Consider the following 26,490-nt stretch of genomic DNA (forward strand, 5'->3'; position numbering starts at 1 on the left):
ATGTTAATGGCAAACATACCAACAGGCAATAGGCCAAAAGCACATGTTCCCTTCAAGCGGGACAGCTGCAGTGGCCATGTGGGCAACGGTGTATCACCGTGTCCTGCAGCACTTACAGTGTTCCAGCAATGTTAGAAGGTCAGCCCCACTCCTGGTTCTGGAACTTGAGACACACTCAGGTTTAGAATAAGCCAAAGAAACCCTATGAGATGAAGGACCTTGGTTTGCAACAGCCTAAGCATGACTGTTCCATCTGAAGAAGCAGGAATGAGTTGCTGTTCTTTAAGTCAGAGGCCTTACCAACATAACATTTTTGTGGGGCTAAACCATTGCAGGTTGGGCGTGGCCTCTGGAGTTGAACTCAGCCAGTGGTAGCAAGATGGGTCACTGTGCTGGATGGCCTTGAAAGTGGAGGGGCTTTATGATGCAAGGATCTGGGAGGCAGAATTTCTAGAAGCAGGCCATTGCTGCCTGGCATAGTAACAGTTTTTCCTCTTTGCAAGAGGAAGGGTTATTCCATAGAACAGTGGACAGATAGCCAATTGAATGCTTTGATCCTTTAATAATCCACTCTAGTATTTTTCTGTAGATCTTGTCCTGGATCCAGAATCCAGTACATGCAGCGTATGATACCTGTAGCTCTCCTGAGATTAGTGTTTTCTCCAAAGTGTGTTGCATTTATGTTGAATTGTTGTTAGGAGTGATATTTTTATGGTTTGCCCTATAACTAATTTTTCTCCTATTCATTAATTTCCTGCATTTCCTGCAATTTCAAACATCTGTACATTGAATGAAATCATAAAAAGAGTAATTTTTTTTCTAAGAATTACCTACAATAATGGAGTGGAGTGGGACAAGAGCCTAGAAGCTGAAGAGCCTACTCAGCCTAAATTAAGCTGTGTGACCTCACATAAGCCATTTAAATACTCTGTACCTCAGGCTCCTTGTCTGTACCAGAGGCTTGACCTCTAGGTTTACTTCCAGTTCTGATTCTGTGATTCTAATCTACAGGAATTGAGTATTAGGGTCAGACTCTAGAACTGTGCAGTCCGGTATGATAGACACAGGCCATGTGTGGCTGTTGAGCACTGGAAATGTCACTAATGCAAATTGAGATAGGCTTTAAATGTAAAATGCATACCAGATTTCATACACTTAGTATAAAAAAGGGAATGCAAAATATCACGTTAACAATTTTATAATGTAATGCCTGTCTGGCTCAGCCAGTGGAGCATGTGACTCTTGATCTTGGGGTTGGGTTCAAGCCCCATGTTGGGCGTAGAGCTTCCTAAAAAATAAAATTTAAAAATAATATATAAAGGGGCACCTGGGTGACTCAGTCAGTTAAGCATCTGACTCTTAATTTTTGCTCAGGTCATCACCTTATAGTTCATGAGTTCGAGCCCCATGTAGGGCTCTACACTGACAGCATGGAGCCTGCTTGGGATCCTCTTTTTCCCCTCTCTACCCCTCCCCTGCATGGGCTCCCCCCCCCCCAAAAAATAAAATATAAAAAATACATTTTAAAAACCAGTTTTATACTGATCACTTAGACAAGTATTTTGGATATACTGAATTATATAAAACGGCAACATTTTACTTTTTACTTTTACTTTTTTAATGTAGCTACTAGAAAATTTTAAATTACACGTATGGCATACATTATATTTCTATTGGACAGTGCTGCTCTAAAACATTTTATTAGATGGATATTATTGAAGTAGACCAAAGGTTATACCGTAACTATAATATTTACCTCTAACTGCTATGGCTTAAGGAACAATTGTTTATTGATCCTTGATTTAGTACAGTCAAATAACTGAACCTCTATGTGTCAAATGTAAAACTTTTTTGAAACTAGTGAACCTGAAGATGCTATCAGATATTTTATTAGATGATGATAGCCTGAAATCAAACTTGGGGTGTATGTTGACACTCTATTGTAGCCACTAAATTTGGAAATCTGTTGAAAAATTGAACGAAAAATAGAGCATAGAGGCTTTTGGTAAGTAAGTGGGATTAAGGTATTTCATTACAGTTTCTTAATGGGAAAGGCTATATTTATTAGTCATATTTTTTGAGGAATTTCTGTAGAGTCTGGGCACAGTAAATGAAATAACCACTACCTAGTTATTGGACCATGTTTAGTAGTGTCATTTCAGATCCTGCTCTAAAGAGATATCTACCACTCAGGTAGGTCATTGTTTGGCTCAGGAATTGGAAATTCAGATTTGCCAAGAAGTTACCGGCAAGGCAGGGAAGCCATAATGGAAAACTGCCATGTGGCCACTAGGTGTCACTTTTCCGTTTCTATAGTGCATAGTTTTCATTAATTTTTCCAAGTTCTATGGGGCCTAGGGGAGGCATTTATGACTTGTGTTTAGATTAGGACTGTGTCTCTGGTGTGGGCTGTTTTATGAGAAATGCTTTTTAAGAGAAGTCTGGGGGGGCGCCTGGGTGGCGCAGTCGGTTAAGCGTCCGACTTCAGCCAGATCACGATCTCGCGGTCCGGGAGTTCGAGCCCCACGTCAGGCTCTGGGCTGATGGCTCGGAGCCTGGAGCCAGTTTCCGATTCTGTGTCTCCCTCTCTCTCTGCCCCTCCCCCGTTCATGCTCTGTCTCTCTCTGTCCCAAAAATAAACGTTGAAAAAAAAATTAAAAAAAAAAAAAAAAGAAGTCTGGGAAGATGCTTCCCATGTAAGAACTTTGGTTTAAGGAGCTTTCCAGATGTGGCTCCAGTAAAAGGTGACTTTAGACTTTAACATGGATGGAATATGCTTTCTGAATTCATTTGAGTGTGTATATGTGTCACTGCTCCTACATTCCTATGCTTAGCTTCGTCTTTTATACAATTTTTACCTCTTTTCCAGTTCACTTGCTCTTGTCTGTATATTAGTATTTTTAAAATTTTGTGGTAATGAAAAGAGTGAAATTAAATATATTTTGTAATAATTACTAGTTTGAAGTTTTTTTAACTTAATATTTAGACCTCTTCCAAAAAAGGTATATCCTTAACTACTTTCTAAAGTGGAAACATAGGGGTGTCTTGGGTGGCTCAGTTAGTTGAGCATCTGACTCTTGATTTTGGCTTAGGTCATGATTCCATAGTTGTGGGATCGAGCGCCATGTCGGGCTCTGCGCTGAGCATGGAGCCTTCTTGGGATTCTCCTCTAGCTCTCCCTTTGCCCCTCTCCCCTGCTTGTGTTTTCTCTCTCTCTTTCAAATTAAAAAATAAATAAAATGGAAATACAGACAAGAAAATCCACTCTTCTCAAACCACTGGGCAGAGAGATAGATTGAACTACATTACTCTCTGTATATATTTGTGCATGTTTATGAAGATATGCTAACTGCTGTAACCACCTTCTTCCCCATAAGACACTCAGAAGTTCCCAGCACATATTGTTCTTCTACCTTGCAATTTCAATGGAAAGAGAGCTTCTCTATTTCCTAGTAATTCACACAAAAATGTCCATTGCTTGGGCCTTTGGATCAACTTGGTTCACATAGATTTTCCTGTGGCCACCAGGCTGGAGTATACAGATTGGCCAGGTTTTAGTTACATGACCAAACTTGGATTTAAAGGCACCCTTGAAAGGGAAATGATGTCAAAAACAGCCAGCTGCCTAATGGTCTAGGGCCAATGGAAAGAACAGAGACATATGCAGAAAGGGCAATGGAAAACTTGTAATTTATAATAGTTGATGATTTCTGAGAATTGTAGGTTTAGCTATCTTGAGTGTGGAGTCTTATTTTTTATTGTTTTTTGGGGGAATGAGAGGGTAGTGAGGAGTAGCAAGTTGTGTGATGTGTTTTCCACATTGGTCACCTTTTTTGTTTAATACCCAGCCATTAGTTGCTTTGGAAGACCCTGTCTGTTGCTTAAGTGTGTGGTTAGGGATCCATAAGAGTTGTCTTAAGTTCTTGTCCAGCTGTGTGTCTCTGGCTTAGGATGTATTTTCTTAGGCAGTCCTGGTTCTTAAGCTCACATTTAGGTAGTGTTTTCCATATTTATTCCTGTCCAGGAGGAAATCAGTCCCATTTACCTTGGGAGTAAATACATTATGGTGTTTTTTGCTTTTGGTTTTTGGTTTTTTTCAAAAGACAATGCTAAAATGAGAAACCTAGATTATGGAGACATAACTTAATAGAACTCTTAAAACATCTCATTTACTCCAGCTCAAAATATAAGAAGATCCTGAATTCACCTCCTCTCATGGACAGACCAAACCTACAGTGCAGGAGAGGAGACAGTGAAGCAGGCCTCTCAGAGTCCTTGACAGTGTTGCATCCTGCCCCATCCTGCCACAATCATAGTCTGCCTTGGCCCAGGATGGATGCTACTGTGGGCTCAGCTGGGCTGCTGGCCCCAACTGTGCTCTTCCTGCTGTGGATCCCTGAGGCCGGCCTGCAGCCTATGAGCCTGTCTCCATCCCTCTGTGCAAGCCCCTGCCCTAGAGCGTGACCAAGATGTCCAACTACTTGCATCACAGTACCAGACTAATGCCATCCTGGCCAATGAGCAGTTTGAAGATCTGCTAGGCACTCCCAAGAGCCCTGATCTTCTCTTCCTATGCCACGTATGCATCTATCTGCACCATTACTTCCAACAAGAGCACATTACGTTCTGCAAGTTTACTTGCAGGTAGGTCCAGAGGGCTGCAAGCCCATCTTCAGCAAGTACTGCCACCTGTGGTCTGAGAGCCAAGCCTACAAGGAGCTGCCGTTTATGACCAGGGTGTGTGCATCTTTCATAAGGCCATCATCGCTGTGGACGGAGTGAATTTTCCTATGGATCCTAGTAATGGAAACTGTAGAGGGGCAAGCAGTGGATGCTGAAAATGTAAACCTATTAGGCTACACAGAACATCTAGTTTCAAAACAATTATAACTATGTCATGGAAGCTAAAGTTAAGAGATAAAGACCAAACGCCGTGGTGTGACTACAGTAGTTGAGGTGAAGAAGATTTTAAAGACTTCTCTAGTAATCATTACAAGCACACCATTGACCTTCACACCAATTTCTGGCTGCCTATGTCCTCATTGCTATTAATAGGCAGTAAATCATTATGGCTTATTATGGTGAGTGATGCTCCAAGATTAGTCTTGGTGAAAAGTTATATTGCTGAGAAATGGAAAGATCATCTTGGCAAAAAAAAAAAAAAAAAAGTTAAGCACTGGGATATGAAGTTCTGTCATCTTAGAGTAAAAGTGATTCTAGCCATAGTAACTCCTCTCAGAGTCAGACATCTGGCAGGAACTCTAACTCCCTGCAAGCATGCAACTACATCCTGGAATGCAAGGGCATCGGTGAGCTTCATGGTAAGACTTGCATTGCTGGACTAGCAAAGGAAAATTGCATGGTTGAACATGATAATCTGTTATTTACCACATAAATCACATGGTAATTGTTATTACCTCTATTTTCTGTTTTCTGCTCTTTTTTCTCTTTCCCTTTTTTGTGGTCTGAATACAGATCCTTAAATTATTTGTGTTCTACTTAACAACAACAAACAGAATTATAATGCAAATGTGAAAAGTTAAACGGGAGAATCTTAAAAGCAGTAAGAAAAACAACTTTTTACATACGAGGAAACCCCAATAAGACATAAGACTGTCACCAGATTTTTCACCAGAAACTTTGCAGGCCAGAAGGGAACGGCACAATGTATTCAAAATGCTGAGAGAAAAAGAATTCTGCCAATCAAGAATACTCTATCCAGGAAGTGTACCATTCAGAATAGAGGAGAGATCAATAGTGTCCCAAACAAAAGTTGAAGGAATTCATCACACTAAACCAGGCTTAGAAGAAATGTTCAAGGGGACTCTGAGTGGAAAGGAAAGACCACCAGCAAAAGGAAGAACTGTAGGAAGGACCAAAGCAGTAAAATTAAATCCAGCTAATAAAGTCAGTCAAGGATGAAAAGATACTGAACATCACTCATCATCAGGGAAATACAAATTGAAACCACAATGAGATACCACCTCACACCTGTCAAAACAGCTAAAATTAACAACATAAGAAACAACAGGTTGGCAAGGATGTGGAGAAAACTCTTGCACTGTTGGTGGGAATGCAAACTGGTGCAGCCACTCTGGAGAACAGTATAGAGGTTCCTCAAGAAACTAAAAATAGAACTACTCTATTATCCAGCAATCACACTATTAGGTATTTACCCAAAGGATACAAAAATACAGATTCAAAGGGGTACATGTGCCCCAATGTTTATAGCAGCATTATCAACAATAGCCAAACTATGGAGAGCCCAAATATCCATTGACTGGTGAATAAAGAAAATATGATATATACATAGAATGGAATATTACTCAGCCATCAAAAAGAATGAAATCTTGCATTGTCATGGCATGGATGGAGCTAGAATGTATAATGCTAAGCAAAAAAAGTCAATAATAGAAACACAAATACCATATGATTTCACTCATATGTGGAATTTAAGAAATAAAACAGATGAGCATATGGGAAGGGAGTAGGATGAGAAGAGAGGGAAACAAACCACAAGAGACTCTTAACAACAGAGCACAAACTGAGGGTTGATGGAGGGAGGTGGGTGGAAGATGGGCTAGATGGGTGATGGGTACTAAGGAGAGCACTTGTTATGATGAGCACTGGGTGTTGTAGGTAAATGATGAATCACTGAATTCTACTCCCAAAACCAATATTGCACTGTATGTTAACTAACCAAAATTTAAATAAAAGGAAAATTTTTTTAAATAAACAATAAATAAAAATTAGTCACAAGTTTCCCAAAATAGAATGATGTAAAGTATGGCATCATGTACATAAAACATGGCAGGAGGTGGTAAAAATTTAGAATGCTTTTAGAATGGGTTCAAACTTAAACAGCCATCAACTTAATATAGACTGTTATATGCATAAGATATTATACATAAACCCAATGGCAACCACAAATCTAAAGCAGGTAATAGATATGCAAAAAATAATGAGAAGGGAACCCAAGCAAATCACTAAAGAAAGCCAACAAACCACAACAGAGAGCAAGAGAAGAATAAAGAACTACAAAAATAACCATAAAACAAGTACCAAATGGCAAGAAGTACATACCTATAATAATTACTTTGAATGTAAATGGACTGAATACACTAATCAAAAAACGGTGGATTACAAAATGGTTAAAAAAAAAAAAAGAGCAAAACCCATCTATCTGATGCCTCCAAGAGACTCATTTCAGACCTAATAGAACAGATCAATGATACCAGGAGCTGGTTATTTGAAAAGATCAACAAAATTAGCCAGATTCAAAGAGAGAGACAAAGAGAGAGACAGAGAGAGAAAGAGAGACTCTAATAAACAAAATCAGAAATGAAAAAAATATACCACAGAAATACAAAGGATTATAAGAGAATATTATAAAAATTGCATGCCAAAAAAATGGATAACCTAAGAAATAGGTAAATTCCTAGAAACATAGCTCAAGAAACCAAATCAGGAAGAAACAGAAAATTTGAACAGACCAATTACCAGCAAAGAAATTTAACCAGTAATCAAAAAACTCCCATTAAAGAAAAGTTCAGAACCAGATGGCTTCACAAGTGAATTCTACCAAACATTTAAAGAAGAGTTAATACCTATTCTTCTCCAACTATTCCAAAACATAGAAGAGGAAGGAAAGTCTCCAAATTCATTCTATGAGGCCAGCATTAAAAGCCAGATAAAGACACTACAATAAAGGAAGAAAGCAAGCAAGCAAGCAAGCAAGCGTGGACTCCAGGCCAATGTCTCTGATAAACAAATGTAAAAATCTTCAACAAAGCGGTGCCTGGGTGGCTCAGTTGGTTAAGTGACTGATTCTTGATTTTGGCTAGGGTCATGATCTCACAGTTCGTGGGTGTGAGTTGCACATCAGGTTTTCAGCACATAGAACCTGCTTGGAATTCTCTCTTCCCCCGGTCATGCTCACACGTCTGCTTTCTCTCGCTCTCTCTCACTCTCTCTCAAAATAAATAAAAAACTTAAAAAAAATCTTCAACAAAATGTTAGCAAAACAAATCCAATAATACATTTTAAAAAATCATTTACCATGATAAGGTAGGATTTATTCCTGGAATGAAAATGTGATTCAATATTCGCAAATCAATCAACGTGATACATCACATCAATAAGAGAAAGAATAAAAACCATATCATTTTAATAGATGCAAAAAAAGCATTTGACAAAGTGCAACATCCATTTAGGATAAAACCCTCAGACAAAGGTTTAGAGGGAACATATCTCAACATGATAAAAGCCATATGTGAAAAACCTATAGCTAACATCATAATAGTGAAAAACTGAGAACTTTTTCCCTTAAGAATGAGAACAAGACAAGGATGTCCACTTCTCACCATTTTTATTCAACATAGTACTGGAAGTCCTAGTCACAGCAATCACGCAATATAAAGGAATAAAAGTCATCCAAATTGATAAGGAAAAAGTACAACTGTCACTATTTGCAGATAATATGATACTGTATAGAAAGAATCCTAAAGATTCCATTAAGAAACTAGTAGAACAGATAAATGAATTCAGTCAAGTCACAGGACACAAAATCAACATACAGATATCTGTTGCATTTCTGTACACTAATAATAAAGTAGCAGAAAGAGAAATTAAGGAAACAATCTCAATTACAATTGCACCAAAAATAGAATACCCAGGAAGAAACCTAACCAAGGAGGAGAAACACCTGTACTCTGAAAACTATAAAACACTGATGAATGAAGTTAAAGATGACACAAACAAACGGAAAGATATTCCATGCTCATAGGTTGGGAGAACAAATATTTTAAAAATGTTTATACTACCACAAGTAATGTGCATATTTAATGAAATCTTTGGGGGTGCCTGGGTGGCTCAGTCAGTTGAGCATCCGACTTGATTTCAGCTCAGGTCAGGATCTCATGGTTTGTGAATTTGAGACCCACATTAGGCTCTGCGCTGACAACATGGGGCCTGCTTGAGATTCTCTCTCTCTCTCCCTCTCTCTCTCTGCCCAACCCCCTCTCATGCCTTCTCTCTCTTTCTGAAAATAAATAAATAAACATTTAAAAACCTTTAAAAAAAATGCAATCCTTAACAGAATTCCAATGGCATTTTTCACAGAAATAGAGGAAGCAATACTAAAATTTATATGGAACTACAAAAGAAATTAATAGCCAGAGCAATCTTGAGTAAGAAGAGCAAAGCTAGGGGCATCATGCTTCCCAATTTCAAATTGTATTATAAAACTACATAATCAAATATTAAGGTATTGGCATAACAAGAGACACATAGATCAACAGAACAGAAAACCCAGCCATAAATCCATGGATATATGGTCAATTAAATCACAACAAAGGAGCCAAAAATATACAATGAGGAAAGGGCAGTCTCTTCAATATATGGTATTAGAAAAACTGGACAGCCACATGCAAAAGAGTGATATTGGAGCCCATCTTACACTACTCACAAAACTCAATTTAAAATAGATTACAAATTTGAATCTAATCAACCTCACTCTGAAAAGCTTGTGCACAGCAAGGAAACCACCAACAAAAACTATTAAATGGGAGAAAATATTTGCAAATTACATATCTGATAAGGGATTAATATCCAAAGTATATGAAGAACACAGACAATAGCAAACAACAAAATCACAAACAATCCAATAAAAAAAAATGGGCAGAGTATCTGAATAGACATTTTTCCAAAGACATACAGGTGGCTAACACCTACATGAAAAGGTACTCAACGTCACTAATAATCAGGAAATATAAATCAAAACCACAATAAGATACCACCTCACACTAGTCAGAATGACAAATAGCAAGGGTGTGGAGAAAAGGGAACCCTTGTGTAACTGTTGGTCAGAATGTAAATTGATACAGCCTCTATGGAAAACAGCATGGAGGTTCCTTAAAAATAGATACAGTAGGGGCACATGAGTGGCTCAGTCAGTTAAGCACCTGACTTTGGCTCAGGTCATGATCTCAAGGTTCATGGGTTTAAGCCCCACGTCGGGCTCTGTGCTGACAGCTCAGAGTCCGGAGCCTGCTTCAGATGTCTCTCTCTGCCTTCTCTCTCTTCAACCTTATCTCTCCGCCCCTCCTCTGCTTCTGCTCTCTTAAAAATAAATAAAACATTTTTTAAAAATAAAAATAAAAAGCAAGAATAACAAATGTGATATGAGTCCATTTATTAACAAAAAAGATACAGTAATTCCACTGCTAGGTATTAACCCAACAGAAATGAAAACACTAATTCAAAAATATATAGGCACCTCTATGTTTATTGCAGCATTATTTACAATAGACAAGATGTGGAAGCAACCATGGTGTCCATCCATAGAAGAATGGATAAAGATGGTGTGGTATATAAACATGATAGAATATTATTCAGCTATGAGAAAGAATGAAGTCTTGCCATTCATGCAACATGGATGGACCTAGAAGGCAAGATGCTAAGTGAAATAAGTCAGAGAAAGACATATACCATATGATTTAACTTATATGTGGAATTAAAAAAAAAAAAAACAGAACCAAACAAACAGAAATAGACTCACATATACAGAGAACAAATTGGTGGCTGTCAAAGGGGACAGGGATTAAGGATGGGTGAAATAGGTGAAAGGGATAAGGAGGCACAAATTTCCAGTTTTAAAGAAGTCACAAATTGGGGGCAGGAGTTAAGATGGTGCAGAAGTAAGGGGACCCTGGGCGTCCCTTGTCCCTCAAACACAGCTGGTATTGAGGTCGGATCACTTGGAACACCCAGGAAATTGGTCTGAAGACTGACAGAAGGATCTCCACTGTTGGAGGAAGACAGTGTGGTGAGTTGCATGGAAGTGAATTGGGGGAAAGAAAAAAAAGGTGGTGCCATGGAGGGAGGAAGGAACCCTTTCAATAGAGAGACAAAAGGGAGAGAAAGAGAGTGGGGTTGAGAGAGTGTGGCACCAAGTTCACATGAGAGAAAAACCTCTCTGGACCACGAACTGGGAAGCAAGAGGTATTGAGTGCCACAGGTTTTTTGCAGTGTGTGGAGCTCAAACTCTGAGGTTTTGGAAGTGCGTGACTTTCTCTGGAGAGAAGCTATGGTACACACCCTTGGAGAGAAGGAGGGCACTGGCCACAGAGTGCATAGCATGGTGTAGGAATCTCAGGGTCACACTGAGAGAGAATATTCCCCTTCCTGCAGTACATTTGTCCTCTCCAAGGACAAAAGACCCTGCAGGTACCAGCAAAATACCTTTCATCATGGTGCACAGAGGGCAGATAACCTGGTTGCTACTTTTTGTGGTACCACATTATAGATTCCATGTGCCGCACAGGTGTAGGACTCTTTTTCTGGGACAAAGGACACCAGACACAGCATGGAGAGCCTCTACTTTGGAGGAGGGGGTAGGTCTGTGGTGCTGGGTGCTTTAAGATTTCGAGTTTTGAAACCCAGCCACGCACTAAAGATAAAATGCAGGAGAGCTGTGCTGCAGGGCATGCTGACTGTCCCCATCATTCTGTGAGAGCTTACTGAACAGCAGGGTTGTGAGATCCCCTGTCCAGGGATGAGACAGTGAGGTGGCACTATTTCTCCCTTAACATCAACACGGTGGGATTTGAGAGAGCAACACAGTGGCCCCCAGAGGAGCTGGGACGCACTTACACCAAACTCTTCCACCCTGTGCCTGGCAACTGCTCATTTACTGAGGCAGAACTGACTCTGAGCCAGCCCAGTGGGCCCCTCCTCCAGAAGATGAGCACAGCACCCCACATGGACAAAATGTACTGATCATAGAGTGCTTCAAAGTGTCGCCTGCAGTTCTGGTGGAAATAGGAACAGACTTAGTTTCTTCTTCCTTTTCCTTTGGAAACCAGGCCTATAGCTTTTGCTTGTTTTTTTCATTTTCTTCTCTCTCTCTCTCTCTCTCTCTCTCTCTCTCTCTCTCTCTCTCTCTTTTAGACTGGGGGGTGGAAAGGGGGAATCAGGCTTCTTTTTCTTTCCTTTTTCTTCTTTTTCCTTGGAATCAGACTTAGAGTTTTTTGATTGCCTTCTTGTTTCGTTGTTGTTGTTTTCTTTTTTTTGGGGGGGGGGTCAGGTTTTTTTCCCTTTTTTTTTCTAGGCTTCTTTCAACAAACAAATCAAAGCATACCTAGTTAAAGTTCCAAAAACTCCCCACTGCAAGCGAGGAGGAGCTCTGCAGAGGACTGACCAGTGAGAAAGAGCAGCCAAAACACAACAGCAGAGTGCACGCAGCACACACCAGAGACACTTCCTGAAGTGCCGGGCCCTTGGCAGTGTATGATCCCTTTTTAATATAATAGTACTCTCAGTTGCAGGAAACACAACAAGATTTCAAAACATGCAAAAGACAGAAACTTAGCCAAAATGACAGGATGGAGGAATTCGTCCCATAAGAAAGGTCAAGAAGAAATAACAGCTAAGGATTTGCTCAAAACAGATATATGCAATATATCCAAACAAGAATTTAGAATAATGGTCCTAAGGCTACTAGCTGGGCTTGAAAAAAGCATAGCAGACATAAGAGACACACTTGCTGCAGAGATAAAAGTCCCCAAAACTAGTCAGGCTGAAATAAAAACTAGTTAGCCTATAACTGAGATGCAAAACTGAGTGGATATAGTCAAAACAAGGACTAAAGAAGCAGAGGAAAAAAGAGGTGATATAGAGGATACAATTATGGAAAGTAATAAAGTTGAAAAGAAGAGGGAAAGAAAACTATTAGATTACAGGGTAGAGCAAGGGAAATTAGTGATTCCATAAAGTGAAGCAATATTGGTATCATAGGAGTCTCAGAAGAAGAGCAGGAAAAGGGGGCAGAAGGTTTATTTGAACTAATTATAGCTGAGAACTACTATAATATGGGTAGGGAACAGGCACTCAAGTCCAAGAGGCACAGAAAACTCCCCTCAAAATCAGCAAAAACAGGTCAGCACCGTGACATATCAAAGTGAAACTTGCAAAATACAAAGATAAAGAGAGAATTCTGAAAGCAGCTAGGGACAAAATATGCTTAACCTACAAAGGTAGACATATAAGGTTAGCAGCAGACCTGTCCATGGAAACTTGGCAGGCCAGAAGGGAGTGGCAGGACATATTCAACGTGCTGAATGGGAAAAATATGCAGCCAGGAATTCCTTAGCCATCAAGGCTATCATTCTAATAGAATGAAAGATAAAAAGTTTTCCAGACAAACAAAAAGGAGTTCATGACGACTAAACCAGCCCTACAAGAAATTTTAAGGGGGATTCTGAGTGGAGGGGGAAAAAAAGACCAAAGCAACAAAGCAAGAAAAGACTTGAGAGGACCAAAGAACATCATCAGAAACACCAACTCTACAGGTAACACAATGGCACTAAATTCATATCGTTTCGATAATCACTATATGCATGTAAATGGACTAAATACACCAATCAAAAGACATAGCATATCAGAATGTATTTTTTAAAACCCACAAAACAAGATCCATCTATAACTTAACAGCTATATTCAGAAAATTTCATCCTAAATCCTAAAGCAACAGAATACACATTCTTCTCAAGTACACGTGGAATATTCTCCAGAATAGATCACATACATACTGGGTTACAAGTCAGCCCTCAACAAGTATAAAAAGATCAAGATCATACCATGCATATTTTCAGATCACAATGCTATGAAACTTGAAATCAACCACAAGAAAAAATTTGGAAAGCCCTCAAATGCATGGAAATTAAAGATCATCCTACTAAAGAATGAAAGGTTACCCAGTAAATTAAAGAAGAAATTAAAAAATACATGGAAGTCAATGAAAATGAAAACATGACAATCCAAGCCATTTGCAGCAAAGGCAGTCTTAAGAGGGAAGTATAATGCAATTCAGGCCTATTTAAAGATGCAAGAAAGTTTCCCAATACACAACCTAACCTTACACCAAATGGAGCTAGAAAAGGAACAGAAAATAAAGCCCAAAGCCAGCAGAAAAAGAGAAGATTAAAGCAGAAATAGATGACATAAAAACAAAACAAAAAATCCAGTAGGATAAATCGATAAAACGAAGAGCTGATTATTTGCATGAATTAACAAAATTGATAGGCCCCTAGCCAGACTTATCAAAAAGAAAAGAGAAAGGACCAAAATTGATAAAATCATGAGTTAAAGAGGAGAGATCACAACTAACACTGCAGAAATACAAACAATTACAATAGAATACTATGAAAAATTATATGCCAACCAACAGGGCAATTTGGAAGAAATGGACAAACTAACAAAACTGAAATAGGAAGAAATAGAAAATCTCAACAGATGTATAGCCAGCAGAGAAATTAAATCAGTAATCAAAAATCTTCCAACAAACAAGAGACCTGGGCCAGATGGCTTCCTAGGGGAATTCTACCAGACATTTAAGGAAGAGTTAATACCTATTCTTCACAAACTGTTCCAAAAACTAGAAATGGAAGGAAAACTTCCAAGCTCATTCTGAGGCCTCGATTACCTTGATTCTGAAACCAGAAAAAGACCCCACACTAAAAAGGAGAATTGCAGACCAAATTCCCTGATGAACGTGCATGCGGAATTCTCAACAAGATACTAGTAAATGAAATCCAACAATATGTTGAAAGAATTATTCACCATGATCAAGTGGAGTTTATTCCTGGGCTGCAGGGCTGGTTCAATATCCACAAATCAATCAACATGACACACCACATTAATAAAAGGGTAAGAACCACATGATCCTGCCAATAGATGCAGAAAAAACATTTGACAAAATACAACATTCTTTTTTGATAAAAAAAAAAAGACCCCTCAAGAAAAAATGTGTAGAAGGAAAATACCTTAACAGCATAAAGGCCATATATTAATGACCCACAACTAATATCATCCTCAATGGGGAAAAACTGAGAGCTTCCTCCCTAAGGTCAGGAACAGGACCAGGATGTCCACTCTTACCACTGTTGTTCAACATAATACTGGAAGTCCTAGGCTCAGCAATAGACAACAAAAGAAATAAAAGGCCTCCAAATTGGCAAGGAAGAAGTCAAACTTTCACTCTTCACAGACACATGATACTCCATAGAAAACCCAAAAGTCTCCACAAACTGCTAGAACTAATACATGAATTCAGTAAAGTTGTAAGATATAAAATCAACATGCAGAAATCTGTTGCATTTCTATACACCAATAACAAAGCAGGAGAAAAAGAAATCAAGGAATCAATCCCATTTGCCATTGCATCAAAAACAATAAGTTACCTAGGAATAAACATAACCAAAGAGGTAAAAGATCTGTACTCTGAAAACTATGAAATGCTTATGCAAGAAATTGAAGAGGACACAAAGAAATAGAAAAGCATTCCATGTTCACAGATTGGAAGAGCAAACAGTGTTAAAGTGTCTATTCTACTCAAAGCAATCTACACGTTTAATGCAATCCCTAACAAAATACCGCCAGCAATTTTTACAGAGCTAGAACAAACAAACCTAAAATTTTTATGGAAGCACAAAAGACCCCAAATAGCCAAAACAATCCTGAAAAAGAAAAACAAAACTGGAAGCATCACAATTCTGGACTTCAAGCTATATTACAAAGCTATAATCATCAAGACAGGATGCTACTGGCACAAAAACAGACACATAGATCAATGGAACAGAATAGAGAACTCAGAAATGGACCCACAACTATATGGCCAGCTAATCTTCAACAATGCAAGAAAGAATATCCAATGGAAAAAAAAGACAGTCTCCTCAACAAATGGTGTTGAGAGAACTGGACAGCAACAGGCAGAAGAATGAAACTGGACCACTTTCATACACAAAAATAAATTCAAAATGGATGAAAGACTTCTCACCTAAATGTGAGACAGGAAACCACCAAAATCCTAGAGGAGAACATAGGCAGCAACCTCTTTGACCTTGGCCGGAGCAACTTCTTACCAGATACGTTGTTGAAGGGAATGGAAACAAAAGCAAACATGACCTATTGACATTTCATCAAGATAAAAAGCTCCTGCACAGTGAAGGAAACAATCAACAAATTAAAAGTCAGCCTATGGAATGGGAGATGTTTGCAAACAACATATTCGATAAGGGGGTAGTATCCAAAATCTAGGAAGAATTTATCAAACTCAACACCCAAAAAACAAATAACCCAGTGAAGAAATGGGCAGAAGACATAAATAGAAAATTGTCCAAAGAAGAAATTCACTTGGCTAACAGACACATGAAAAGATGCTCAATATCACTCATCATCAAAACCACAATGAGACACCACCTCACACCTGTCAAAACAGCTAAAATTAACAACACAAGAAACAGCAGGTGTTGGTAAGGATGTGGAGAAAGAGAAACCCTCTTGAACTGTTGGTGGGAATGAAAACTGGGTGCAGCCACTCTGGAGAACAGTATAGAGGTTCCTCAAGTACCTAAAAATAGAATTACCTTACCATCCAGCAATTGCACTATAAGGTATTTTTCCAAAGGATGCAAAAATACAGATTCAAAGGAGTACACGTATCCCAATGTTTATAGCAGCATTATCAACAATAGCCAAAATATGGAGAGCCCAGATGCTCATCAAATGATGAATGGATAAAGAAGATGTGGTATACATACACAATGGAATATTACTCATCCATTGAAAACATGAAATCTTGCATTTACCATGATATGGATGAAGCTAGAATGTATTCTGCTAAGCAAAATAAGTCAATCATAGAAAAACAAATACCATATGATTTTACTCATATGTGGATTTTTTTAAGTTTATTTATTTTGAGAGAGCATGCAGGTGGGGGAGGAGCAGAGAATCTCAAGCAGGCTCCACACTGTCCATGCAGAACTCCACAAGGGGCTCGAACTCATGAACTGAGAGATCATGAGCTGAGCTAAATGAAGTTGGACACTTAACCAACTGAGCTACCCAGATGCCCCTCATATGTGGAATTTAATAAACAAAACAGATAAGCATATGGATAGGGGAGGAAAAAGAACAGAGGGAAAGAAACCACAAAAGACTCTTAAGGATAGTGAACAAACTGAGGGTTGATGGAGGGAGGTGGGTGGGAGATGGGCTAGATGGGTGATAGGTACTAAGGAGGGCACTTGTTCTTTTTTTCTTTAATATTTATTTTTAGAGAAAGCACAAGTGGGGGAGGGGCAGAGAGAGAGAGAGAGAGAGAGAGAAAATCCTAAGCAGGCTTCATGCTCAACACAGAACCCAATGTGGGGCTCGATCTCACGACTGAGAGATCACAACCTGAGCTGATATCAAGAACTAGATGCTTAACTGACTGAGCCACCCAGGTGCCCCAAGGAGAGCACTTGTTCTGATGAGCACTGGGTGTTGTATGTAAGGGATGAATCACAGAATTTCACTCCTGAAAAAATATTGCACTATATATTAACTAACTAAAATCTACATAAAAGAAAAGTCACAAGGAAGAAAAAATACGTCACAAGGATAAAAAGTACAGCATGGGAAATATCATTAATAGTGTGGTAACTTTGTATGATGACAAGTCACAACTACACTTATCATGCTGAGCATTGCATAATGTGTACAACTGTCAAATCACTATTTTGTACACCTGACACTAATATTGTATGTCAAGTATATTTCAATAAAATTTAAAATTAAATACAGAATATATGATTCAACAATTCCACTTCCAAGTATTAGCATAAGAAAATGAAAATACTAACTGGATAAGGTATCCGCACCCCCATGCTCACTGCAGCATTATTTACAATAACCAAGACATGGAAATAACCCAAGGGTTCATCAATGGATAAACGGATAGAGAAAATGTGTTATATTTGTATACATACATTCCAATGATTATTCAGTCACAAAAGAAGAAAATCTTGCCATTTGTGACAACTTAGATGTATCTTGAGGGCATTATGCTAAGTGAAACAAATCAGAGAAAGACAAATACCGTATGATCTCACCAATATGTGAAATCAAACAAAACACAACAAAATCAAACTCAGAGAAGAGATTGGTGTTTGCCAGAGGCAGGGTTGGGGAGTAGGTAAAATGGTAAAGGTGGTTAAAAGGTACAAACTTCCAGCTATGGAATAAAAATGTCCTGAGGGATGTAATGTGCAGCATGGTGATTATAGTTAATATTACTGTATTGTATGTTTGAAAGTTGCTAAGGGTAGACTTTGAAAGTTCTCATAAGAAAAAAAATTGTAACTGTGCATTGTAATGAATGTTGAATAGACTGATGTGATCATTTCACAATATATGAATATAGCAAATCATATTTTACACCTGAAACTAACGTAATGTTAAGTCCATTGTCTCAATGAAAAGAAGTTATTTTATACTTGGTTGAGAGAGCAATAACCCAAAAGGTTTTCCATCTACCAGAATGGACATCTAGACTAATAGCACATAATTAGCTGATTGTTAACATTATTTGGAAGCCCACCATATTCTATTTGAGTAAACAAAAGTCAAGAAAAAAGTTATAGTGCCTGAAATAGTCATTCTTGGATAAGGGGAAATGGAAACATACCAGGTTACATGTAAAATAATCAAATTCATATTATTCACAGTAAAACACTGTTCTATTTCTTTGTAGTAATATTAGCTTATTTTAATTATTTTTTTAAGATGACAAAAGAATTTTATATTCTCTGTTGAAAATTCAGGGATACAGGAAAGTGCTAAGAATAAAATAAAATCACTTATAATTTCACCATAATTTTCACCAGTGAAAAACCACAATGAACACTTTGGTAATCTATAAATTGATTATTTTTTAAATTAAAATTTTATAAATAATAGGATTCTATTATTCCTATATTTTTGTATGAAATTAACACATGTATATTGGTTAAAAGTCATCTAGTATTTATAAATTTTTTTTTTCAGCGTTTATTTATTTTTGGGACAGAGAGAGACGAGCATGAACGGGGGAGGGGCAGAGAGAGAGGGAAACACAGAATCAGAAACAGGCTCCAGGCTCTGAGCCATCAGCCCAGAGCCCGACGCGGGGCTCGAACTCATGGACCGCGAGATCGTGACCTGGCTGAAGTCGGACGCTTAACCGACTGCGCCACCCAGGCGCCCCAAAAGTCATCTAGTATTTAAAAGCATATTATAAAAACGTCTCTAATTTACATTAATTCTTGTTATCTAACTTGTAATTCTTGTCTAGAGCAACCATTTATGACTTTCTTTTAACCTATTTTAATACTGATAGTTATATTTCTAAATATGCTTTGATTACCACTTCTTGATTTGCCCAGAATGGGTGTAGAACAGGGAGTCCACAATTTAAATATTCCCCTAATGATAGAATATTTAGGGTATTTGGAAAGTTTTACTATTATGGGTAACATGTCAGTTAACATCCTCTGACACAAATGTTTGCTATTTTATTAGGATGGATTTCTTGAAGTGTAACTACAGATCCAAATTGTCCAACTACAATACAGAAATTTTGTATCTAGTGTTCTTTCCAGAGTTACTTTTATGTGGTTAAATAGGTCAGTCTATAATTCTGCTTTTATACTCAGAAAGAAAAACTTCACCCCCAAATCAGATGAAAACATACCAACATTTCCTTCTAAGTGTCCTGTGGTTTCATACTTCTACACTAAAGTCTTTGATCTAGCTGAAGTTTTAGTCTGTAAGGAGATACAGAAGTCTAGTTTTTCATTCTCAAATATGAGCCTCTTGCCCCAGAAACGTTCAGTGACTTGTCCTTCCTTTCCCTACTGATTGGAATTGTTACTTTTACAGACCGTTAAGTTCTTGCATATTCTAGTTCCTGTTTGGAAAGGAGACGGAAGTGGTAGGGATGCTGTTTGGGTGAGGAGGAGCTTCTATTAATCTGGCTATCCTTTCATCTGTAACAAACTGCTTAAATTAATTAAATAACAGAGCTCGATAATGATCTTTCTGTTATTTGCAAGTGTATCACTGTTTCTTCTGAAGGGTTTCAGACCATGCCACTCCAAAAATTTGCCACTTTGGCACATAGATTCTTTTGAGCTGAAAGCACTTGAGAAACAGCACATGTGGAAAGGTCTCTGCCCTCCCGCTTTCTGCCTGAAAGTGGGACACAAGGTTTTCCCATGAGAAAGGTGCCCTCCCTGCGTAAGAAAGAAAACAACATTCTTAGCAGAGACTGGGAGTTGCCGGTGAAATGGACTTGCACAAAACAAAACAAACAACAACAAAAAACACCCTACTAAAATAACCCTAATTTTCCATTAGTTTCCCCATATATTTACTAGTCACTGTCCCAACATTTTTTTTTTTAACATTCATTTATTTTTGACAGACAGAGAGAGGCAGAGTGCTAGTGGGGGAGGGGCAGAGCAGAGAGAGAGGAAGACACAGAATCTGATGCAGGCTCCAGGTTCGAAGCTGCCAGCACAGAGCCCCACGCCCGGCTCGAACTCAGAACCCTGAGATCATGACGTGAACCAGTCGGATGCTTAAGCAACTGAGCCATCCAGGCACCCCGTCCCAAAATTTATTGCCCCTAGCTCAATTTATCGTATCTTGTCACACCCCCACAATGTATTGTTCTTTGTGTAGAAAGGTATGTAAGTGTGGGGCCTAAAGCCTTCCTTGGGTCTTCATTTTCCTTCTGAAGATTCCCATGTACACATTAAAATATTACAGTTGTATGCCTTTCTCCTGCTAATCTGTCTTATGTCCATTCAATTCTTAGGCCCAGTCACAGAACTTATAAGGGTAAAAGGTAGTTTTACCTTCCCTACACTTTTTTTTCCTGAAAACTTTTGAAATAGAAAATATCTATATACTTATATTTATAAGATACTGAAAATAGTGGTTTCTTCTCACTTTAACATTTCCTCTAAATTTTTAATTTATCAGGCTGCATTTGGATCACTGAAAGTCAATGGGTTACATTTCAGAAATGATGTTGATGGATTTAGCATTCTTCTATACTTTCATTATATATAGAATACATTTATTCTTGGAACGGCCTATCTAATACTACAGTCTGTATTCTCTTGAGCTGTTGGTGTTCTAAGAATAACATCTAACCTTTATTAAATACTTACTATGGCAGGCAAGTTCCTAAACCTGTATTGATGTGTATTAATTTAAGGTGCCTAACAACTGTGAAGATAATGTTGGTATTATCCCATTTTACACATGAGGAAACAGTCTCGGAGAGTTACGTAATTTGACAACGTTACCCAGTTTATGCATGGTGGAGTCAGAATCCAGACCCACTACAGCCCAGCCTGGTGCTCTTAATCCTGTGTTATGATAAACCCTTTGATTTATTGTGGCATTTTCAGGGTCTGCTTTTCCCCCACCCTCCTTAATTCAATGTACAAAAATCTCTAAGTATTTCTCTCTTTTTAAAATTTTTTTTTTTAATTTTTTTTCCACGTTTTTATTTATTTTTGGGACAGAGAGAGACAGAGCATGAACGGGGGAGGGGCAGAGAGAGAGGGAGACACAGAATCGGAAACAGGCGCCAGGCTCCGAGCCATCAGCCCAGAGCCTGACGCAGGGCTCGAACTCACGGACCTCGAGATCGTGACCTGGCTGAAGTCGGACGCTTAACCGACTGCGCCACCCAGGCGCCCCTAAAATTTGTTTTTAAGAGAGAGAAAGAAAGAGATAACAAGTGGGCAAGTGGCAGAGAGAGAGAGAGATAGAGAGAGAGAGAGAGAGAGAGAGCGAATCCCAAGCAGGCTCCACACTGTTAGCACAGAGCCGGATAGAGGGTTTGAATTCATGAACTCAAGAGATCATGACCTGAGCTGAAAACAAGAGTCAGACTCTCAACTGACTGAGCCACCCAGGCACCCCTGTTTAAGTATTTTTTAATTGTTAAAACAAAATCACTGTCTTAACCATTTTTTTTGTTAGGTATGTAGTAATGTTATACCACATGTAATACATTAGTATTGTTATATACATGTATATAGGTTACATGTTATAGTATCTATGTTATATAATGTTATACTAATGTAATTGTCATGTTAACTGCATTCTCATTGTTGCGTAACAGATCTCTAGAACTTTTTGATTTTGCAAAATTGAAACTCTGTACCCACTGAACCACAATTCCCTGTTTCCTTTCTTCCTAGCCCCTGGCAACCAAAAGTCTACTTTATTTCTTTAAGTTTGACTGCTTTAGATGATATCTCATTTAAGTGGAATCATACACTTTTTTTGTGAGTGGCTTATTTCACTTAGCAAAATGTCCTCAAGTTTCATCCATGTTGTACCATACGACAGGATTTCCTTCCATTTAAAGCTAAATAATATTCTGTTTAATGTGTATATCTCATCTTTATTCATTCTTGGCTATTGAAAATAATGCTGCTATGAACATGGGTATGCAAATATGTCATCAAGATCCTGCTTGCTTGCTTTCTTTCGTTTTTTAAAATATGAAATTTATTGTCAAGTTGGTTTCCATACAACACCCAATGCTCATCCCAACAGGGGCCTCCTCAATGCCCATCACCCACTTTCCCCTCCCTCCTACCCCCACCAACCCTCAGTTTATTCTCAGTTTTTAACAGTTTCTTATGGTTTGCTTCCCTCCATCTCTAACTTAAGATCCTGCTTTCAATTCTTTTTGATATATACGCAGAAGTAGGACTATTGCATCATATGGTAATTCTATTTTTAATTTTTTTTTTTTTGAGAGAGAGAGAGAGAGAGAGAGACAGCAAGGAGGAGGGGCAGAAGGAGAGAGAGAAAGAGAATCTTGTGCAGGCCCAACACAGGGCTCAATTCCACGACCCTTGGATCATGACCTGAGCCAGAATCAAGAGACAAACACTCAACCAACTGGGCTACTCAGGTGCCCCTCTGTTTTTAAATCTTAGAAAAACATCATACTATTTTCCATAGTGGCTGCACCGTTTTACGCTGCTATCAACAATACAGAAAGATTCTGATTTCTCCACCTTCTTATCAACACTTGTTATTTCCTGGGTTTTGTTGTTGTTGTTGTTTTTAATAGTGGACATCCTAATGGGTGTGAGGTGGCATCTTGTGGTTTTGATTTGTATTTCTGATTAGTGATGTTAAACATATTTTCATATGCTTGTTGGCCACCTGTGTATCTTTTTTTGGAGAAACGTCTATTCAAGTTTGTTGCCATTTATGCATTCCAGTATAATTAATATACAGTGTTAGTTTCAGGTGTACAATTTAGTGATTCAACAACTCTATCATTACTCAGTGCTCATCATGATAAGTGTACTCTTAATCCTCATCACCTATTTCACCCATCCCCCCACCCTGCCACTTCCCCTTTGATAACCACCAGTTTGTTCTCTGTATTTGTCTGTTTTTAGCTTGTCTTTTTCTTTGTTCATTTGTTTTATTTCTTAAATTCCATAGGAGTGAAATCATAGGGCGTTTGTTTTTCTGACTGATTTCATTCAGCATTATACTCTCCAGGTCCTTCTGTGTTGTAAATGGCAAGATTTCGTTCTTTTTATGGCTGAGTAATATTCCACTGTATATATACACCATATCTTACTTATCTATTTGTCTGTGGATAGACACTCGGGTTGCTTCAATAATTTGACTATTGTAAATAATGCTGCAATAAACATAGGAGTGTACATATTTTTTTTCAAATTAGTGTTTTCACATTCTCTGGGTAAATACCCAGTAGTGAAATTACTAGATCATATAATAATTCTATTTTTAATTTTTTTTTTTTTTAGGAAACTCCATATTGTTTTCCATAGTCGCTGCCCTCATTTGCTTTCCCTACAGTGCACAAGAATTCCTTTTTTCTTCACATCCTCACCATACTAGTTGTTTCTTTTTTTTTGATTCTAGCCACTCTGACAAGTGTGAGGTGATATCTCATTGTGCTTTTAATTTGCATTTCTCTGATGAATGATGTTGAACATCTTTTCATGTGTCTGTTGGCCATCTGTATGTCTTCTTTGGAAAAGTGGGCACGTCTTCTGCCCATTTTTTGATTGGATTGTTTTGGTGTTGAGTTACATATGTTCTTTATATATTTTGGATATTAACTTTATTGGATATATCATTTACAAGTATCTTCTCCCACTCAGTAGGCACTCTTTCAGTTTTGTTGATTGCTTCCTTCACTGAGCAAACTTTTTATTTTGATGTAGACTCAATAGTTTGTTTTTGCTTTTGTTTCCTTCGCCTCAGGAGACACATGTAGAAAAACGTTGCTACAGCCAAGGTCATAGAAATGACTATGCATTCTTCTAGGATTTTTATTGTTTCAGGTCTAACACTGAGGTATTTAATCCAATCTGAGGTTTTGGGGGGTATATGTTGTAAGAAAGTGGTCCAATTTCATTCTTTTGCACGTAGATACCTAATTTTCCCAACACCATTTGTTGAAGAGATTTTTTCCCATCACATATTCTTGCTTCCTTTATTGTAGATTAATGACCATATAATCATGGGTTTATTTCTGGGCTCTCTAGTTCTATTCTATTGATCTAAGTGTCTATTTTTGTACAAGTACCATACTGTTTTGATTACTTCAGCTTTGTAATAGATCTTTCAATCTGGGGTTTGTGATGCCTCCACAGTTTTGTTCTTCTTTCTCAAGATTGCTTTGACCCTTCAGTGTCTTTTGTTGTTCCATACACATTTTAGGATTATTTGTTCAAAATCTGTGAAAAATGTTGTTTGTATTTTGATAGGGATTGCATTTAATCTATAGACCACTTTGGTAGTATGCATATTTTAATAATAGTAATTATTCCAATCCTTAAGCATGGAATACCATTCCATTGTTTGGGTCAACTTTAATTTCTATTACCACTGTTTTATAGTCTTCTTGAGTAAAGGTCTTTTACCTTCTTGGTTAAATTTATTCCTAGGTATTTCATTCTTCTTGGTACAGTTATAAATGGGATTGCTTTCTTGATTTCTCTTTCTGGTAACTTTGATAGTAGTGTGTAGAAACACAATGGATTTATGTGTATTGATTTTTTACCTTGCAAGTTTACTGTATTTATTACTTCCAATAGTTTTTTTTGGGGGGTGCAGTACTTAGGGATTTCTATGTGTAGTATCATGTCATCTGCAAATAGCGACTTTTCTTTTTTTAAATTGTGACAGTTTCACCTCTTTCTTACAAATTTGGCTGCTTTTATTTATTTTTTCTTATCTGATTGCTGTTTCTAGGACTCCTATTGAAATGAATTCTGTAAACCTTAGAGAATTTCTTGAAACAAGTAAGGAAATTTAATTTACAAATCATTACTTTACTGAATTTATACCATTACATAAGAATTGTAAGAAAAACCATCCCTCTAAATATCTAGAGGAAATGTAACAAGTACATAGCATTTGTGCCACCACTTTCTTTACATGCCTGCCAGACATGGCTTAAGAAATATCCTACCTTATGGGGCCCCTGGGTGGCTCAGTCGGTTAAGCGGCTGACTTCAGCTCAGGTCATGATCTCGCGGTCTGTGAGTTCGAGCCCCACATCAGGCTCTGTGCTGACAGCTCAGAGCCTGGAGCCTGTTTCGGATTCTGTGTCTCCCTCTCTCTGACCCTCCCCCGTTCATGCTCTGTCTCTCTCTGTCTCAAAAATAAATAAACATTAAAAAATTTAAAAAAAAAGAAAGAAAGAAATATCCCACCTTTTTTTTGCTGAACCCAACTGGGTCTTAACAGCCCTTCTCAACACAGAGCTCCAAGCAACCACTTACAACTGACAACATATTAGATGACATCTATTTGTTATCCTGTCCTTGAAAATATTTACAAAAACACATCAGGTAAAGCAAAATTCCTCAGATATGCCACACTGAGAAAGTCATAGCTGCTGATTCATAATGATTACAAGCATCTTAAACTCATGGAGAAATCCCCCCAGAAAGAAGTTACTTATCTGATTAATCTAGCATTTCCTAAACTGATATGACCACAGGCCTTTTCCTCCTATTATTCCTACTATAATACCATGACATGTTTATGAAATGGCTATTTGAAATATTGAAACAGGTCTCCGATATTTCCCAGACAATGACCATTTATAATATTGCTGTCAGTTCTCTGAAAAATGTTAACTTTAGCTTATCTTGCCTCTTATCTTGTGGAATTTGGTTCCCAGAGAAAGGTTTAGTTTTTAAAGGTTAAAAACATTTTTTTAAAAAAAATACAAGAATACTACCTTATCTTCAAACTCAGAGTGAAATTTTCCATAGCATGAGAAAATAAATTCTAAGACACTATTCAATTTTGAGTGATTATTTTAAACCAAAAGATGAGAGAACTGGAATAATTAAACAAATGTCATTATTAATAGGATATCTACCTAGAATTTTATACAAATCAGGAACATGGCCACTCAGGCCTACTACCTGGAACCTAGCTCTCATTTTAGCTTAGATGCTTAGGTGTTTAGCTTAGATACTTAGGTGTTTACATAGATACAGCTTTGGTGAGCCTTTATTAAATTGGCCCTTTTCAAAAGATTATAGGAAATAAGTCATTAAAAATCATAGCCACGGTTGCTGTGAA

At 37.9% G+C, this 26,490-nt stretch overlaps 1 pseudogene; it reads left to right on the top strand.

Moving 5' to 3' along the window:
- The window catches only part of LOC125170586 (secreted frizzled-related protein 3-like), a 48,210-nt pseudogene continuing 21,720 nt past the window's right edge, over nt 1–26,490 (top strand).

This window comes from Prionailurus viverrinus, chromosome B4 (assembly GCF_022837055.1).
Source record: "Prionailurus viverrinus isolate Anna chromosome B4, UM_Priviv_1.0, whole genome shotgun sequence".
Classification (NCBI taxonomy): domain Eukaryota; kingdom Metazoa; phylum Chordata; class Mammalia; order Carnivora; family Felidae; genus Prionailurus; species Prionailurus viverrinus.